General features: G+C 38.1%; 1 long non-coding RNA gene across 2 annotated transcripts in view; it reads right to left on the minus strand.

The window, feature by feature from the left end:
* The window catches only part of LOC142361133 (uncharacterized), a 47,993-nt gene that overhangs the window by 25,123 nt on the left and 1,747 nt on the right, over positions 1–21,123 (minus strand). For both annotated transcript variants that reach the window (XR_012763663.1, XR_012763662.1), the window contains exons 2-3: positions 19,744–19,803; positions 17,815–17,882 (exon numbers count right to left, since the gene is read on the minus strand). This is a non-coding gene — a long non-coding RNA (uncharacterized LOC142361133). The remainder of the gene's footprint in view (positions 1–17,814; positions 17,883–19,743; positions 19,804–21,123) is intronic.

Below are 21,123 nucleotides of genomic sequence, written 5' to 3' on the forward strand. Positions count from 1 at the left end.
AAGGCGTGTGAATAATCAGGCCTTTTAAAGGCATGACTACTTAGGCACAAAAACTTTGACATCCCTTCAAAAAAGAGGTGATACCACCCATCCCAGTGACACTTCCCACTTGGGGTCACGTGCCACTTTGGTGGAAGAGGCAAGATTGGAATTCATGATTTCTCAATTCTTAAACCTATTCAGCCGCAAAACCTACTTAAAATAGTTATTATTGTCTGGGAACAATACTTTTCAGCTCCATTCCTGATGGTGCTGTAGCCATCTGCCAAAACAGAGGAAACCATAAAGACCACAGTAAGCCATTCCCACAAAGAGGTGGCATCTCTATATATTGGCCAAAGGTCCTGTTAGCCTGAGTTGAGTGGCTGGTGACAGCTGTAGGAATCACAACAAAATTCAGAAATTAAACTTCTGAAAAGTCTGAAATAGTCTCAGTTGCCAGACGCTCATTTTTTCTTAAGTGAGCAGCACCAAATTTCTCTCGAGCATGAAAGGAAGTGCACGTAATGGTAGACAGTCAGTGACTATCGCTCCCCTCCCCTGCATGTGCTGAACCACTGCCCACTTCACTTGATGAGAGAAGGGGAGGAGAGGAACTCACACTTCTAAGAGTTTGAGAAAACACTGCTATGTTCAAATCCCATACAAGCTGAATGGTCAGGGGTTTTTGGCCTGAATGTTTTTATCAGTTATTATCCCGTGGATAGTCTCACTGGAGGATGGGCACCATGAGAGCTCATCACGGCACAGTTTGTAACTTCTAAGTATTAAAAAAGAGAAGCATTTCCTTTTTTCTTTGGCTGATGAGAACAAAGGCAGACTTTTTCAGGTTTTTACCCTGTGCCCAGGTTATACGACCTTTCAGACAATGACAAAACCTTATTCATTAAGGTCTCCCTAAGTTTCAGAACACTCTGAAGATGGAAAATATCTTCAAATGTATGTTTCTTAAAGAGATTAGAAAGCAGAACTCTAGTTAGCTTTTGTCTGTCTGCTTTGCTGAGGGTATTATTCTAAGAGAATGCAGGAGATGAATGATCAACACTGAAAACCTTGACACTTCTTTAAATGCCTTATTTTCATTTTTTAAGAGATATGACAGCAAGAATTAGTACTGGCTCTTCTATTTCAATAATGGTAGTCATGTTGAAATGACAACAAACATCATTACATTTACATGCACATTTATGTAGACAAAAATTGTCATTACTTATTTTGGTGGAACATTTTATAATTTGCCCTATAAACAAATAAAATCTGTATAAGCTGTTTTTAGCCTTCAGCAGCATGTCAACACAAGCAACTTCAAGCTGGACTTACTGACACTTACTGGGAAGTATCTCCTTCCATTTTTAAAATGCTTAAGATTAAAACTATAGTATTTATTTTTCAGTTTTTAATAATACAGTGAAAATAATTTTTGATTGCTGGCTGCAAATAAAACATAGATGGTTAAATGCCCTCAAATATTGCATATTTAAATGAAAATGGGGGAAAAATAGAGACATATCCCTGTGCCTGTTTTGACTTTAATATTCTAAGTAGGAAATAAAATATGACAAACAATAAGATGCAAACTGAGAAAAAAGTACACCTTCTTTTAGTCCATTTGCAACGAAAAACTATTGTAATGTTCTCGCACCATATTATCTACTTTCTCACTTTCGTCTTTTGTCTATGCTCTAATCACTGTTCTAAGCAGCTTAAACACTTTGTGCAACTCTACAGAAGTGCTAGAGCACTTGGTATAGGTATCTGTTAAGACTCAAAGGTAAATGGGAATACTGCATAGGAAACAGCATTTCCTAGCACTGAAGGAGCCAAACTGGCTTTTCGAAGAGTTACTTGTTTGAATGTACAATCGGATAATGCCAGAAGACTCAGGAAGTATCCAGGCAGACTATGGACTAGCAGGACAGAGCTCCAGGTCTACTGTGCAGGTCTTCCATAACTAATATTGGATTTAAAATGAAGATAAAACAAGATCAGCTAATTAAGCTACAGAAGACAGCATGGGAACAAACTTACTGTTAGATTTGGTTTGTCATGAACATTTTTCATGGAAGTAGGTCTTGGGTCAGCTTTCCAATGGAGAATGTGGGAGCAGAGAACCTAACTTACTTTAAGATGGAATTTAAGATATTTATGATCAGAATTATGTGACACATCTGTGACTGCAAGAAACAGATTTAGAGGTCTAAGAAGCTCCAGCTGGTCTTGTCCTAAGTTTCTATGCTAAGTGGCAGCATCATATAAAAATTAGCACTGGTCAGATCTTTGAGAGGTTGGTGCAAGATGACACAGAATGGAGAAGGGCTGTTCTGGAATGAGAACACACACCTGTCCTTGTATTTCAGCTCTCCCATGCTAGCAGGAGACAGATCTCGACAGATGGTGGTAAAATGTCTGTGCACCTTGGTACGGAAGTTTCAGATTTTTTATATTTCTTCAGTTATTTTTTCTCTCTTTTACACATTTGCTAACAGTGGCAAGTAATTGTAATAGCGAAGGACTTTATGAACCAGAGTGTGTAAAAACCCTTACAATCTATCTGCTTGAATGTTCCCATTTGAGTTCTAACCATCACTGAATCCACTAGCTGAGTCCGTGTCACAACAGAGCCAAACTCTGTCCCTGTTTATGCTGAGCAAAGTCTGAAGGAAATCTATTGACTTCAGTAGAACTGTTCTGCATTTGCTTCAGTATGGCCAAGACCAGGATTTTCACCTGAGAAGAGAACTTACAATTCTCTTTAATATCAAGTCTGTTTTCAATATTGGTTACATTGGACCAAACTCTGCTTTTTAAGTAGAGCATTATATACCTGGATTAGCTTCGCTGAAGTAAACATAGTCATTCTGCATTTATACCCATGCAGTTTACCTGAGGATTTTATTTTCCTATTTCTTCAGGCCTTTAGTAGTCAAGATAGCTCTATAAAAGTACTGAATATGGAGGACAATATAAACTTCGCTATCACAGTGAACCAAGAAAAAAGTCATGTAATAGAAAAAAGTCACGTAAGTGTGACATACATGAGTGCTGATCTAAGAACTGAATAAGAACAGCTGGACACAGTCATCTCACATGGGTCAGGGTTACAAAGGACTACTATCTCTGTCGTATGACTTGGCTCTGTGCTATTAGTTCCAACAACACAGTCGTATCTTCCTTCTTTTTTGAAATTCAAATGTGAACAAAATATATTGCCAACTACAAAGAATCAGTACAAACTAATGCAATCCATTAAAGGAGTAGTTGCTGCTAACTTCTGGTAGCTGTTACTAGTGCTTCTTGAATTAAGAAAGTAAAATAAAATGGAGAGTTTCATTTTGAGACAAACTACCTGGCTGTTCCTTCATCCTCATTGTAAAACATTACAGAATATTGAATGGAATATGGAGCATTGTCTTTTATTCCTCTCCTTGCCTCAGAGAAAAATACTGCACAGCAACTGCCATTGATTGTTAACCAAGATGTAAGAGTGGAAAGAGGCCTTACGGAGGATATACCTTTGGGTATCATAATTAAAAGAAAAAACTCTGTCCTCATTTAGATTAGAATAACATTGACAATACATTTAGTTAGTTTTAGTGATGTTTTCTTCATAAAGATCTAGCCTCTCTCGAGGCGATACAAGTGATAAGGCAGACATATACAATAGATTTAATATCAGTGGGTGAAATAACATGAGGAATAATTTAGGTAGAAGCTTTTTGTTTGTAATCTTGAGGAAGCGTGAGGGAAACCTAAAACTAAAACATATTCTCATCAGGAAGAAAAAACCCCCAACATTTAAAAGCTTGTCATAAATGAAAACAATTTACTTGTGCCAGTGTCCTTAAGTGCCACAAACTCTTCTGCTTTTGCTGCTACATTCTCTAATGATATTACTGCATATAGCACATCTCATCTAATCTGTTAGTAAAATCCTAAAGTCACTTATGTCAGTCTCTAATGCAAGCCAAATGAGTCTTCCCAGTAATAAGAAGCTTCGCAGAATTAGTTTTCGTTTTGCAGAAAATTGCCATTGGGGCTGGCACTTTTATCTAAAAATTTCACTCGTGCATAAGCAAAAAACTCATATATTATTTGGTTACATTCCATCAGTATGAGAAATAACATTGTGAGAATTCTATGCATGCTAATGATATATAGAAATCCACCTGCTTTCAGATAAAATGAGTTTAATTTTCTGTTGCCCACTGCCTGGTTGGCCTTTCATAAATTACTTATGCACAGCTATTATTAAAATAGAGGGAAAGCAAATTAGAAAGTCCTCATATCTCTCCACTGGATTTAACCAAGGCAGGGCTGTGACAGCTAGAGTCAGCGTTTTTGAAAAAATTCTGCTCTCTTGAAAAATTTTGCATCTCTATACAATTCTATGCCACTGTTGTAAACGTTCTGACCTGCCTTCTTACCAAATTAACCTAAATCCTTTCTATTTTTCAACATTAATGGAATCCTCTAGAGTCCTGCTGATATATATTAAAATATATTTATTGGTTAATTTGAATTCCAGCATTTTGTGCCTCATTTCCCAGTACTTCTGTTATATCTGAACAGCTTGGAGCTTTAGCATTAGAAACTTACAAATTAAGATAAATACATCTGACAATTATCAGATCAAAACAACTTAACTTTCATTGGAATATATGATTGCAAATTTCCCTTCCTGATGAAAGAGAAAATGAGGACCGGCTTCTTGAAACAGTTAATTGGATTTGAAAGTACTGTACGTTTCAGCAATCGGTACTGCTTTTGGTTGGTCAATGACTACTTGACCTCCTGGTTTTCCAACAGACAATTGGTTTTCATATCTTGAGGGTCTTTTAAGTCCATAGTTCATGGTGACTTTAAGTTTAATTTTCTGTTAATGATATTATTTTGCTCTTTTAAGATAAAACTTTCTTGTGATGTGCTGAGCAGCAGTGGGAATCTCATTACTCTGTGAGAAAGGACACCTTCTCAAATTTCATTCTTTTAATATTGTCTGTATTGTTATGCTATTTCTAAATGTCATTTTTACACTTTGGGTTTGTATTTCATGTACGTTTAAACTGATAGCTACTCTGCTGCGTGAAAAAAAAAATACAAAAAAAAAAATCAAAATGCCACTGTCATTTTTGCCCAGTCAAATTTCCTTTAAGTAACTGCATCCTGATTCTAATCAGCTACAGGTTTAACACCTTCCACTTCGGTATGCTGACTCCTGATTAGAAGTGGTGTGGGTTAGTCTAGGCCAAGGACATGCCCTACAGGTTTCAGGCTCAATCTCTCCATTTTCAAGCCCATCAAATTTGCATCCATACCACATAATAGTGCATTAAGCCCGTCCACACAGCAGGCAATTTTTTAATGCTAACAACAATTTTGTCCATAGCTGACATCCACAGCGTTTTGCTAAACCCAGCCAATCAATGCTCGCACTGCTAAGAAGTCGTCTCTGCAGTTCTTATACTAAATCAGCTTTCCTAACGACTTGTAGCAATTATTTTGGAGAAGTTTTTCACTGAATTTACATCAAATGCATATTTATTTGTTATCTGCCATAGGTATTATTTTATTTCATTCTCAGAGAGCACTAGATACATACAGTGGTGGCCAGCTCTCAGGCTGTTGTTTCACATTAGATCCCTGCAAATTAACAGCTACCTGCCACCAAGGGAAGGGCTTCCTGCTCTTCCTCTGCCTCCCACAGCAAGGCAGTTCACAGAGGTAAACAGGAGAAAACCATTCCCTTTTTTTCACACTGTTAGTTTTCCGATAGTTGAGCTTCCTTAACTGGTTTAGCTGAGAACTGAACAAATGCCAGAGTGGGGTAACAGAAGCAGAGAGCATATTGCTAGCAAAGGGGGAGCAGACAGCTCTGTTAGGCAGAAGGTAGCCATTAGACTGACAGGTATGATGTGAAACCAGTTTCCCTGGGACTCCTCAAATCCAGTAGAGAACAAATGGTTTCTCAATGAAGTATTTTAAATGTCCATACCTGAAAGAAGGCTCTGGATAGATAGGAGAAAGAAAAATTATCAATAGGTGTAAAACTAGACCTAGACATCAAATAAACTGCAGAGCTCTGAAAGTTCTGATGGAACCAAAGCTAGAAGTCTGGGTTCTTTATAAAGTTAGGTAAAGAAAGACTGAATCAGAGAATAGTTTATTTATGTAAATTTGGTTTCTGGATCTTAATTTCATGTGAACACAGCATTGGGTTCTCTCTATGGCAGGTGGCACAGAACGTGGTGCCATGGTTTGGTGGTTTTCTGGACTTTTTAAGTTTCCCCTCTGGTGATGTAATCCCCTGGGCTAGCACTCAAGATCTTAAATTGAGTTTTAAGCCACTTTTATGCATGGCCACCAGAAGTACTGTCTGTGGAGTATGAGAGTGGGTCCACCTTTGTGGGCAGATAAAAAAGAAACATGACCATTTAAACTTTACTCATATCAGTAGCTTTTGCCTCACTCAGGGTTATCGTGTGAGAAAAGCCAACCAGAATGCTTGGGACTGGGATCTTGGAGAACAACTTCTGATTACAGGAACTCGTGTGTTTATCACAGAATCATAGAATGGTTTGAACTGGAAAGGACCTTACAGATCATCTCATTCCAAACCCCTGCCATGTGCAGGGACATCTTCCACTGGACCAGGTTGCTCCAAGCCCCATCCAACCTGGCTTTGAACACTACCAGGGAGGGGGCAGCCACAGCTCCTCTGGGCAACCTCTGCCAGGGCCTCACTACCCACAGTCCAGGAGCTTCTAATTCTTAGGAGTGCTTCCTGATGTTCAGTAGTGGTTGCTAATGCAGAGACTGGTTCTTTTCAATAATTCACATTCCTATGTGAATAAAGTATGTAGCTCTATAAAAATGGGGTAAGTCAAACATACCTTGTGCAAGGTATGTTATGAATCTTAAAAAGTTTTTACATGGACAGAACATGCAATGCAAATGCAAACTATTACACATAGTTTTCACTGGATTCCTAGCAAAAAGGTGGTTTTTTTAACTGCCTAAAATGTTTCTAGAATTGGTTCATAGATACACATCTAAACATTATTGTATACTATAAAAATTTGGAAATTTCAGAATGAGTCACATAGAAGCTGAAATCCTTTCTAATATGGAACAACATCCTCAAATTCCTTTCTGTATTAATTTTAGAATATACACATTTTCTCTCATTTCTTACAGTTCTGTTATCTAATCAAGAGGACAGTTGGATAACTGATTAAACACCAGTTTTTACCAATATAAAAACATTTAAAAACTCATTACCATTAGCTTCTCAAAAATCATTCACTGTTTTAGCTATAAACATTTTTAATAGCTACAAATACTGTTCAATTTGTCTCTGATATTGACACTTTTAGACTGCAATCCCTTCATAGTCTCCAGAATTAAAACTTTGTGTCCATCTCCCTCCACTCTTCAATGACAATTTCAATTATCATAAATGTTGTTTAATGTGTGGCCAGCAGGTCGAGGAGGTTCTCCTTCCCCTCTACACTGCCCTAGTGAGGCCTCATCTGGAGTACTCTGTCCAGTTCTGGGCTCCCCACTTCAAGAAAGATGAGGAGCTACTGGAGAGAGCCCAGCGGAGGGCTACGAGGATGGTGAGGGGACTGGAGCATCTCTCCTACGAGGAGAGGCTGAGGGAGCTGGGCTTGTTCAGCCTGAAGAAGAGAAGGCTGCGAGGGGACCTTATAAATGCTTACAAATATCTCAAGGGTGGGTGTCAGAAGGATGGGGCCAAACTCTTTTCAGTGGTGCCCAGCGACAGGACAAGGGGCAATGGGCACAAACTGAAGCACAGGAAGTTCCGTCTGAACATCAGGAAGAACTTCTTCCCTCTGAGGGTGACGGAGCACTGGAACAGGCTGCCCAGGGAGGTTGTGGAGTCTCCTTCTCTGGAGATATTCAAGACCTGCCTGGACAAGGTCCTGTGCAGCCTGCTGTAGATGACCCTGCTTTGGCAGGGGGTTTGGACTAGATGACCCACAGAGGTCCCTTCCAACCCCGAACATTCTGTGATTCTGTGATCTGTAGGCATAACGCAATACGCTATATAAATAGCTTGTGAGAAATCCATAGACCAAAATACATTCTCCTAAAACAATGACAGATAATTTTGAACAATAATAAGCAATTGCATTAAATATTTTTTTTAAAAGTTTCCAAATTGTTGTTGAACACAACGATTAAAGTATTCACTTTACATAATTTACCCAGATGCAGCGGACCATACTGAGTAAAAGCCTGTCATGAATTAAAAAATGTTCTGAACATAAAGAACACCAAAAACTATGACTTCTTTCTGTACTCTCTCAAGTACAGAATGTCCTGTGCACTAATAGAGGACATCCTATACTGCAAGACTGTTGAAATGCTATAATTAAAGGTCTGTCAGAGTTTCCATTAAATCCCTGATTTTCAGGGTTTAATTAATAATAACAGTGAAAATTAATGTGAGTAGAATTAAAGCCACTGTCATAGCTCTACTGCATATTAATTCCTGATTTTAAGTCTCCACCACATGTGGGACTGATCCAGCTTCCTCTCTTCAGGCAAAACTCCTATCACAGGGGAACCTCTTTAAATGTAAAATTCCTCATTGGAGACAGTGGATGTTTGTCTGAACATAGTGTGACCATGCTCTGAAACACCTACAGCATTTATATGGTAAGTTAAATGAACATTTCAGAACGTCGAGAATTACTGAATCACACAAAGTTGTGGAAGAAATGTGTCAAGCACAGTTCAAACTAATACACCCTAAACCCCATGAACATTCAGAACTCCTCAGTCAATTCCCTCCCATCAATCAACTCAATGTAAGTTTATGCATTTATTTTTTAAATATTAGTATTCTTAACTACTTCTAATTTTTCCTAAGCAAGAACTAAGGGATTGGCCCCATAATGGAAGACGGCGAATATACATAAGTATTGGGAAATGGGCTTTCTCTGGAAGCATGAGAGCAAATCAGACGTTCTGTTACTGAAACAAAGGCTACTGTCATTTCGGATTTTAGTGAAAATAATTTCAAACACAGAACTTTCCCTGTGTTTATTCCCTGAAAATAAGCACTGGTATCTCACCATACAACACAGGGAAATTTAATCTTTGGCATAAAAGGATCAAATAAAACTACCTCAGTGTGGAAGACTAGAGAGGGACCTGGCAGAATACAAGAGGATATTCACTTCTGTTCAAAGTAAATAGTATTACAGCTGAAAAATGTGAAAGCATGAAATTTTCTCAACACTGCTGTGAGAAACAGACCCAGAAATACCATACGTATGCAAAATACTACAGTGAAGGGTGGAGACAGTACATTCAGAAGTTTCTATAAATATTAAGAATATTTTGTTTCACATAAAAGCACCTATTGTAAAATACACATTTTTTGTCCAGATTCCAAACTAATAGGTGGCATTATTTTCTCCTGTTGTAATCTCAACCTGTATCACACACTTCTGTGGTTAATAGAGAAAAAAGTGTTCAAAACTAATTGCTGTTTGGACTGCTAAGTAGGAAATTGACAAATGAAAAAACTTCATGTTATAAAGAAAAATGGGTATTTATATAGCTAATGAAACCTATGCTTCTCAGAAGCAGCACTATGAAAAAACAAAGTCCACCTAATTAAAAATTCACATTATATCATAAATAATAAGCTGAAATATAATCACCAGAGAATATAATCTGTTTTCAGTAAAGCTGGATATGTTTGCAGCACAACCTAGAAATTGTGATAGAAGATAAGCAATCACAAAAAGCATGCTGCTTCTGTTGTGATCTTGTATCAGTACTGTCTTGATATCTAAATGTGGGGATTCACTGTGGTTGTCACTGTGCAATTCACTAAAAGACGCAGTCTTTGATCTGGAGAGCTTAAACACTAAACAGATAATATGGACAAAATGCAGGAAAAGGAAGTATTACCATAGCTTTATCAAACTAGAATCAAGGCTATAGATCCACAGCAGCCAAAACTAGCAATGTAACTGCCAGGTTCTGCCTCTGTCCTCCCCTCTCTATGTGCTTCTGAGGCCATTTGCTGAGCTGTTTTAGTTCACTATTCCAGCGTAAAACTATTATCTCAAAACCGAGCGTACTTTTGCCAGACTAAGGTACTGACATAGATCAGTAAAGGAACTGAATGTTACCTGAGACAGCAGGGGACACAAATGTGTGTCCAGGTGGGTGAAGATGGAGGGGAAGGACTCATGCTTTCGGATGACAGTCAAACATGGAGATTAAGTCATTTACCCAAATTCACTTAGAAATATTTCTATTATCAGAATAGGTAGCTATAAACAGATCCTCAATAAGTTTAGGATGGACATTTCAAGAGACTTTTTGATTCCTAGAGCACCAAAAGTTTGCATCAGCCACCTGCAAGGTTAATAAGAACAACTATCATAAGGAGATTTTAGATGGAGCTTTGCATTGCATGAGATGATTGGCAGAGATGATAAAGGGTTACGACTTGAAAACTCAAAAGTGTCCTTTCAATTCTATGCATTCTGAAATGGCTCAACTAATTCATAACTAAGAGAAGCTGAAACAAGCTCTTTCAAGTACACTGTGTTGGAAGAAGTTAAATCAAATAAATGACAACGCTAAAACCAGGAAAAAGATACGAATCCAATTCTGTGGCCCTTAGGAGCTGAGAATAGTACTCTCTATAATTTACTAACATCACTATAAAGAAGGACACAAAGAACAGTTAGACTCTTAATAGAGACAAATTACCAATCAAAACAGAGTAATCTATACGGTTAATCTGGAGTGTACCTTGCCCTGCTTCCATAGTTTTTCAGAGCTTAAAGAATTAAGAAACCAAACCAAAACTTTGCATGGGGACATAGTTTGGTGTAATCCATGTCATGATAAAACAAGGAATCTCTCAACCAAAATGGATAAAACCAGTAACTGTGTGTATCTATTGCTGAGCTGTGAGCTCTTGTGTTAGCTTTATGCTAAGCATCACGCCATCCACTTTCTCCTCTCTCGTATTCTGTAATGCTGCCGTCACATGACAAACACCTAGTGATGAACATGAAATCACAAACTGGATAATTTCTATTTGGATGTTACTTTTTGGCTCCACTTATTCCTGCAGCTGGAGCATTTCCTTCCAGCAGCTCTATGCTGTTTTGTGAGCAACATTGGCAAAATGCCACAAATTTATGGGAAACTTTGGAGGGGCTTAGTGTTAAAGACTTCTACTTTCAAATCAGTACAGCTTGAATCAATAACACTGTTACTAAATGTATACAGGCTGGAAATTTTACAAAGCAAAACCATTTGTATGTAACATCAAAAACAGCACCAGGTCCTCTTTCCATAAGAATGCAAATCACATTTTGAGTAAGGCCAGAGAGAAAACCAAGATTACTTTGTGATGGTTTTCTGCAAAGTTCGCTACACTATTTGCTTGATAATGAACGTCAGTCAGATTGTCATGTACTTCAGGCTTCATCAACAAAATGCTACACACTGCAAAAAAATGACTTTAGCACATTGGAACAAAGGTGAAAAATAGCACACATTATTATTTGATTTTCTGCAAGTAATAATTCATAAAAATATTATTTTACTATAAACTAAATTCGTGTTTCTAATGCATATTAAATATAGAGTCAGAACTCCTTCACTGGATTTCAAGTTCTTAACTTTCATAGTTTTATATTCATTGCAGCAGATTTTTGGTTTTATTTCACTTCCATATCAGCAGACAAAATACAGTATGCATTTCTGGGGGAATAACAGCCAGGAAGTGATAAGACTTTTTTTAATGCAGCTTGAGAAAACACCTTGCTCTGTCTAACCACAAATTCCAAAACAGGGAAGGAAGGTAGAAAAGATGAAGGGTGCTGTTAGAAGAATGAGCATGGATTCATGTGTACGAAATATTGGCTAATCCTGTGGTAAGATTTTGCTTCCATCAGAAATAATAAATGGGAAGAGATTGCTAAATACATTTCCACTGCAAAGGGAAGAAGCAGTTTCTGGTACGTTGCACTTGCAACAATCTGAATTTTTTTTTGGCTTGCCATTATTTACAGTATCTTGTTTACATTAGTAATAAATAAAAGACAAACAGCATCTTCTGTTGCCTTTCAAGTCATATTTCAATGTGCTCTCCAGACTGGACATGCTATTCATATAAGCATGTTCAGGCACACCCAGAGAAAGCCTTATGATCAAGTACACACAGTGCCTCAGTGTACTGGAAGGCCTTCCAAGCACGACACGCAGACGTTGTCTATGGGCACTTCAGATGGGAGTCAGCGTGGATGGGAGATGAAAAGCTCAGAAAGCACATCATGCTCATGGCTGCTCCGAGTGTGCTTTTTAAGAGCTGTACACACTAACAGTAACTGGTGAATAGGTACAAGCAGTCTTCTCCTGGCTTTTGTACATCTATAAAAGTATGGCCCCAATTGTAAGTAATTAAAGGATGTATTGGTCAGGTCAGGCTACAAAAGCTGTAGCACACAATAGGAGATAGCTAGGTTTTGTGGCTCCAATTCCCATGTGATATAACAGTTACAGTACTACATAGCTCTCGGTCCCTCTCCTCTCTTCTTACATTTAGACTCTGGCTGCTCTTCTCAAGTCCATAGCTATGCTTTTGAATCAGCAGGAGTAACTGGAAACTGGACATGGAGGCAGAGAGCAGTTGCTTTTGCCACAGGTCTTGTAAAAAACTTGCTGGGAATTCTTCAACAAAACTGTACTTCTCAGAATTTAAACTTTTCACAGGAGTTTACCAATTTTAGCGTAACTTTCAGAGGGAAAAGTATCTCAAGTCAAAGTCTGGATTTCTGACAAAGGTAAGGAAGAGAAGCCTGGCCAGCAGCCCAGGATATACGTACCAGCCTGGTGCATCAAAGACAAGCATTCAAGGTCACACTCAAGTGAACCCAAGACAGTGTTTGTAATGTTTTACATAGAACACTGTACTTACTACAATACCTACATTTTCCAGATTGCTACCAATATAGAACCTGCTTGGGTGCATGAGACTCCTGGATGTTGGCTCAAATGATGACATTTACAACACTGACACCATTCCTACAGAGCCATCTTTCCTGAGTAAGTCAGAAGTACGGTGCTGCTTGAATGCCCAGCATGCCTAGAAACCTCAGTCTTAGGGAAGATGTAAATAGGAGCTTATCATGAGCATGGAGAAGCAACAACTGGAACGTCACCTAAGGACTGTGAAAGTGCTCTCGCAACATCCATTTGATAATGATGCTACTCCAATGAGTTCAGTGAAATTATCCTTAATTTACACAGGGGTCAGAGAAAAATGAAGCTGTTTAAACTGTAAAAACCTACCTTGTACACCTCATCATGCAAATTAAATTTAAAAAAACCCATGGAAATAGTCCAAAGAACTTTCTCTGCATGTGGCTGCAAGTCACTGAAGTCACTTAGTGAGACGGGAGAATGGCCATTATTCTTTTCACTTGGCCAGTTCATATTGTGACACTAGGAGAAAGACAGTCTGTCAAGTTTTTGTCTGCAGTGTTTAATTTTTCACCACACTGCTCCTGCCCTCCCTCCATTGTGTCAGGAGTGCATTAGGTGTTGGAAGGGCAACAAGAGACTCAGCCAGTGGGTGGAGAGGCTGGAGAAGGGGAACTGAATTATAGGCAGCCTGCAGAGTCTGTCTGAAAGGCTGTGCTGTTTCTCTTTATGGTTGATATGCATCTATGTCCCCATGCCACGTTACATGGAAGGGATTAGAAATAGGATTTCTGATATTTCAGCTGACATGTCAGGAGAGATCATTTCATGCAACTGTCTATGTTGCAACCTAAATACAAATATTCCACCTTTTAAAGGGATTGTACTTATTTTCATCTGTACTCCTAGGCTCAGAACCTTATTCTGCAATGACTGATACTGCAACGAAATGCACTTCAAAGATCCTAATTCATAGGTAATGTTTTGTAGCTGTAGGTGTACCTTACTAACTCCCCAGTGACTTAAATGACTACATGAAATGAGAATAAATGTTAAAATAGCTCCAAAATCTACACGTATCACAGTTGATAAAAATTTAGAAGTTCCTTTGTAAATCAAAAATCAAACATCAGTGTTTTGTTTTATTTTGTTTCAACCAAGGCCAAGAAAATAAAGAAACGAAGTAACAGAAAAATACCTCAGCTTAAGTGCGTGGCATCAAGGTCACTGACTATAAATATAAATAATGCTGCTGCACGTAAATCTTAAACAGCTTACTGCAAATACTAACATAACTTTACAGTATTTACAAGATTAATCTTCTTAAGAAAATTAAAGGATCATAATATCAAACAAGATATGTCCTATATAGTATTTTACTATACATACAGCAGTAACATGACAGCATATATGCACTTTAGAGATATCAAGTAACTATTGCATGAAGATGGTAACACTGCATACCAAATAGTAAGCACAGCAACAAATCTTAGGACTATCTGATCTCCTCATACATAAGATGTTATTAAACTCTTGATAGCCTCATTGTATGTCTAATGGGAAATGGATCATTTTTCATGCCTTTGCAGAAATATGTATTGAGTATTCCAACTATAATGTACAGACGCAAGATTTTCTGACTGTTGACTGTTGAGGCAGCAGACATTCCAGAAATACTACAATGCAGAAAGAATCCTTGGATCCTGCCCTTGTGACAGAATGAAGGTACTTTTGCTGGGCTATAAGCATTTCTAGCACTCTTGCAACGGCATTTTCTATGTTGAACTCATGCAGTCCACAGTCTGCACCAGTTAAAATTTAGCATCGTTCTGTTGGTTCAGATGAGCTATGTGCTTTATACTAGCTAAAGGATCTGGTTCACTGCTATTAAAGTTTGTCCAGCATGAGAAAGAAATCTCCCAGTGAAGGCAAGCAATGTCACCGTAAGAATCCAGTTAGTAGTTTAGACCAGTAGCCATTCTTCTTCTGGGGCACTGAATAGTGATAGAAATCTTAAGTAGAAAGTAAAAAGCTCTAGGTAGTAAGAAAAATCAAGCTCCCTTTCCCTTCCAAAAGGCTAACAATGTTTGATTTATGCCAGTATTTTAACACAGCCATGTAAAGACCTTGCACGACAGAACAAATACACTGAAGAGAAGCCCAGTTTGGGCCTGCAATTATACATTATTATACATATACAATATTACCTGCATATACATTAGAATGTTTCTGTCAGAAGCATAAGCTCATCTGCACTGTGTGTAACTTCTACTTTCCCTAATGTGTAAATAGATACTGTAAAGGGACCATGCACATGTTTATATGACACACAACAAAAGACCTTGGTTCTCTGGAGGACGTTCCTGTCACTTTCTCTGCTGTGGCTCCCCAAGCAAAAGCTGTTGCCTTGACAACTCTGGGGCTTTCTCTGGCTCCACGTATGCCGGTAGGAAGAAGGCCAATTTCCTTGCACAAAAAACAGAACTGCTAAGAAATAAACAATCAACAACTGCTCTGATTCCCTCAGTACTGCCAAAATGAGGAAGAAAATGAAGAATCTTGCTACAGGCACAGGATTTTATAAGCCAGAAGCAGAAGGATTCAAGCGCCAAGGATTCATAGACACAGGTGGGGAACAGAAGAAACCGCAGTTACTCAAGACTTCAGCAAAACACTGGGAATGGCTATGGCTAAGGTCAGGCTAAGGTTCTTCTCTTTCATCAGCTTTGTATAACTGTAAGGCCACTGACCTTCCATGGTATTGCCCTTGCTTTACCATCACACTGCTTATAAAGAAAGTGATAAAAATTTAAAATAAAATAATATAAAAACCAATATAAAAATATTAAAAGGATCCATTTGCAATTTCCACTACTTTTGCATGTAACCTTTGATAATATTAAGTAGGATTAACTTTCTTTATCCAGAATTTTGTGCCTCATTTTTCTTTTTTGAGTACAACTCTTCTTTAGGTAAGGGTATTTCTGAACTAAGAAAGAGGACACAGGAAAACGGATGGTCAGGAAAGAGATCGCAGTAGCTGCACTTCACTAGAAAGAAGCGTAGACAGAGACACTGTTTACGTGTAACACAGAGAAAACTATAAGCATGCTGCCTTGAAGCTCTGGTCTTTTCTGTACACTGTAACTGAGCTGGGGCCTATTCAGCTACCGAATACTCAGCTGTGTGGTCATTCTATATTAAAAATCTCACCATGTCCAGGAGGAAAATCACAATCCTTGAAAGTCAAAGCTTGTACATAAAAATATAGATATATTGTCATAAACTTTAAATTCTACAGCTCTCATGGCTTTTGGCATTTCTCTCTTATCAAACCTTCCCCTCCTTTAAGGGTGAGTCAAATCACAAGCTATCTGTATTGCCAGTACATATCTGCGGTAACAGGTTATGCGTGTCCTTTACCAAAATGAAATAATTTTGGAAAGTATCCATTAGAAATTAGAGCTGGATTTTGAAAGTCAATAGAAGTTAAAAATACAGGAGGAGCTACTCACAATTTCATGATGCCAACAGAATCTGTAATAAAAAAGCAATGTACTTTGAATTCCAAAGAGACTGCAGTATGTCACTGGACATCTCTGCCAAAAGTACCCAACACCACTGAAGCTCTAGCATGCATTTTATTTGTTTATTGTATCTTATTCAAGGAAAGGATAGACAAAGGCTACCGTAGTAACCCTTCTGCCGGCAGTTAAATTTAACATGCAGCCATGTATGGCCAGGCTTCACGATACACCAACCTGCTAGTCAAACTAATGGCATTTCTATTTTAAGTTAAATGGAAGGGCATTAGGGTAATAAAACTCCCTATATTGACCACTGACATTGTTTATTACATAAAAGGTAACTGTTTAGAGAAGATTCCCTATGCTTTTGCTGCAGAAAATGCCTTGGGTTGCTGTTAACCCGTCTCCCATTACAGTGCAGCCACATATGTACCACTGCTCACAGAAGCATAGAGAGCCTTCTGCATGATTGAGGGCAAGAACTTTGTAATGCACTACCTTTATCTGCCATATTTCAGTCTACAGCAGTAAATTTTGTACGCTTTTACTGACTACTCGCTGGAAATATGGTAAAGATGTGGCCTTTTATACAAAGATAAAGTACACAGAAATGATATCCAGAGAAAATATGGTAATAGAAAAGAACAGGCTCAAACAACAATGAACAGCTCACAGTCAAATCCAAAAGCATTAGAAGGCTGTGTTGGTAGAGTACAAATCCATCTTGGATCAAATTATTCACCCATTTACTGTGGTCCCTCGCTTGGCGTGGCAGTTACTTCAACTGTGGAATGCTACTTATGGGTACATTCACAATCCTTACATATTCTCTACAGCACGGACTGTAGAAAGGAAGAACTGGATACAAGCTACCCCATATAAACAGAATAGCAATTACTTTCATATAGATGTTAAAGTTGTGTCTGAAAATAAAACACGAGTAAAGAATTCTCATCTCCTGCTTTGTATTCTGGCCAGTCTGAGGCAAGTCACTTAACCTCTTTGTGCCTCCTTTTCATCGTCTTTAAGACAAGGGTCATACTACTGCCCTTATGGGACTCACTGCCTATTTTTTAGATCTGATAGGGCCTTGAATTTTCCTGTTATGTGTAACACACAAGTGGAGCTTGGTAATTCTACGCACTCTTGTATGACAATGCTCTCTCATTAGGCCATCTTAACATGGAAAAAAACTGATCTGCCAAGCAAAAAGTTATGTTAGGAAAACTCACTTAGGCAAAAATTACCCACAAACAGGGAAAAGCAAATCTGATCTTTAACACATTCTTGATGAACTCACTTGAGCAGACTGAAGGCAGAAATTAATGTCACTGGATAGGCCTATCTGCAGAAAGAGTTTTTTCCATCCTGTTTAAGAAACAAAGAGAAGGAATTCTATTCTTAGAATTATTTTTAGAATTACAATCTGAAATGCCCAAGTTCAAGAAATTGAGAAGCAAAAGTATATTTTGCCCTCTTTTTTCTTACCAGTTCTGATTCACCATTGCATGACACAATTTTTGCAACTTACAGTGAAATATTGCAATTAGTTTAATCCTATAGGGATGTAAGCTACTTTGTACATGCGTAAATAAAGCTGCTTTATGCTAAGCAATAAGTCTCAGTCTCTTCCCCAACACTGTTTAAAGCAATTTTGATTATAATTAGCAACCTCTCAGAACGTAATTATTCTATGACTGGCGATTTTGCAGTAAAGACTCGCTTCCTGTCATATAGGTTTTGAACAGAAAGGTCATTTTGGCTAACAATTTCCATTATTTTATCTCCCTCTACTCCACAAAGTTAAAAGCTTGAGTTAACACATGACCTCTTAAGGGAAAGGAACACGTTTTCTTCTAGGGTTTTAGAAATGTACTATAACCTTGACCTACACAAATAACTTGTGGAGGCAAAAGTGCAGTCTGGTTTCTCAGATTAATTCCTTGGCTTTACTCCCAAATTCACCAGAAGGCTGCTAATCATAAACCAAAAGGGTGATTTTTAACAAGTTTTGTGCTTGAGTCTGTAGGATTTGCTCATCTAAAGCACACTGCTGCTTTTTCTTTTGCATTTGCCTGCTTCCACTCAGTGTAAGCAGGTCCCTAGTTGCCTTTCAGCTGACTAGTGTCAATGATAATAACAATACATTTTTATTTTTAGAACACTCAAATCTAAAGGCAACTTAGCTCTGCACACGTATGCATGCACACACAAATGTAAGTAATATCTGAACATTTCCAAAGGGCAACAAGTCCTTTTGGAATAGTAATGAATAGAGAAATCATCTTGTGCCCTGCATGAGATAGGTGCATTTCAAGATTTTCCTGTATAGCTTCCATGAAAATTGGCCCCTAAGCAAGGGTGTGAGTCATTGATGAATACAGCTCTAAGGCTTCACGCTGTGCAGCAAGAGCTGTAAAAGGCATTAGAGGAACACAGGGGAGGAGGAGGAGAGAGAGAGGGGGTTAGGAGGTTATTAAATAAAACCTAGTAATGGTTTTATATGAACATTTTCTGAACAGTGTTTTGAAAACGTACATCCTAACCCACCAGGTGCCATTCGGACTGCTGGCTGCAGTGCCTTCTGGTGGTTGGTGCTCAAAGGGGCTGTACAGACCCTTCGCCACTGACAGAAAGTCACCTTTTGTCTATACCTGAAGGGATTTGTTGTTTCAGCGACCCTTGCAGTCTCAGAGAAAATTCAGGTTGTACAAGTAAAATAAATTACCCTACATTGGTATGGCTTACAGTAATTTTCCAAGTGAATATTCCAGAAAAAGCATGTTTTTTTCTCCTCTGCACCCACATCCACCACACAAAAGCCCATGCCCGCAGCACTATACCAGCAAGTCACAGCCTGCACCAGCACAACTATGAAAAAAGTATGGAACAAGCCAATGAGAACCTATTGGTGACAAATTTACACTTCCTCAAACTCCAGAGGTATTTGATTTTGACTCATATATGTCTTTTTTTTTTATAAGACAAATGTATTAAAATTGGTGTCAATTTATATCATTCACTGGCTAGCAACAGACTATGTGTAACTGCTAACACATCAGGCCTGGATTACGAGCAATTTTGCTTTTTATGCAACTGTGTTCCTCCTATCTAAGTCAGGAGATCCAGGTTTCAATAAAGACATCAGATTTTTAGTCAATACATAAGTCATTATCATGCCGGATTCTCCATCCTTCAGACTTCCTGCATGTTCTGATCTCATACTCACTTGTACAGTCCACTCAATCTCTTTTCCCATTTTTGCTTCTTCCATTGTGTTGGCAATCATCTGAAAGAAAAGATACAGTATGTCCCATTACATCCCATTATCAAACTCCCTGAGACTTACAAGAGGAAAAGGTTCACATGTGAAATTTATTATAAGCAGTGATTAAATTACACTAACTGGCTACGTTGGTTTAGTTGTAAATAATCAAATAACCCTTTAAATGAGTCTTTTTTCAGTAGATGGCTTAGATGTACAGATGGGAAAAAATGTTTTCCTCTATTTTAGATAACAAAAGTATGACTTGTTAGAAAGCAAATGATAACTGAAATCCTTATTTTCGTACAGATAACCATTTAAGGATCTTGGGCATAAACAAACAAAAAATGAAATTAATTTTTGTTTTTTAACAGGCTCAAGAGGAGATGCAAGTCTTTTAAAGGCCAGAAACAGTGGGTTTACATTTATGTAATTTGAACAAATGGGCACAGTGGTCTACATAATTGGAAAGTCAATCCAAAAGGTATGTTAATAGAGGAAAAGTTTGTTATGTTACAATTACTTTTGTTTCTCTAACAGCTTTAAAAATAACACACATAATTTAGAAAAAAAAAGTGCATATATATATATTTTTTTTTTAAGAACAGTAGTTATATATTCCCTTTTAACTGAGGAGCCGATAACTGCTGTTAAAAAACCCCCAACAGAACCCCCCCCTGCAATGCACAGGCACGCAGCACCATCTGCTGGGCTAGCACAGCTGTCAGGCATCGAGGCACTTCCAGACTCTACCACCACAGGCAGAAGAAGGGAAAAGCCACACAAACAAAAGCATATCATGGACATTTGTTTAGTCAGGATCAGACAAGAGAAATCAAGGGGTGTGGAATTTCCATGGAAATTGTGAAATAATACTCTTCACTCATATAACACTTTATAGTTTTCAGACACTACGTATAAATACTGTACTCACAAAAACATATGAACAAAGCACTTATGATTACAAAAATTCAGAAGTTCAGTACGTGTTTTAAATAACTGCATCAAGATTGATCTAATTTGGTTCCTTGCATGTAAGTATTATGGTACATGATTATAAATTACCATTTTTTCAGTGGATGCTTGCTTGGCTAAAACAAGATTACCAGGTGCTCATCACTGCAATGCCATATTACATTACAGATGTTAATTTAAAATCCCTGGAAGGTGAGTTGCATTTACTTTTCACAGACAGTGAGTAAAAGGAGGTTCTCATTTTGGGTAGGGAAGGACGGGGCCCCTCGTATGTACACAGTGATGTGCCATTGTAGTCTCTGCTGTCTTTCTAGTAGCTTGTAGTATCTTTCGAATTCAACCTTTTCATTGAGTCAGGTCACCTAACGG

Source organism: Opisthocomus hoazin, chromosome 4 (genome assembly GCF_030867145.1).
Source record: "Opisthocomus hoazin isolate bOpiHoa1 chromosome 4, bOpiHoa1.hap1, whole genome shotgun sequence".
NCBI classification, from domain to species: domain Eukaryota; kingdom Metazoa; phylum Chordata; class Aves; order Opisthocomiformes; family Opisthocomidae; genus Opisthocomus; species Opisthocomus hoazin.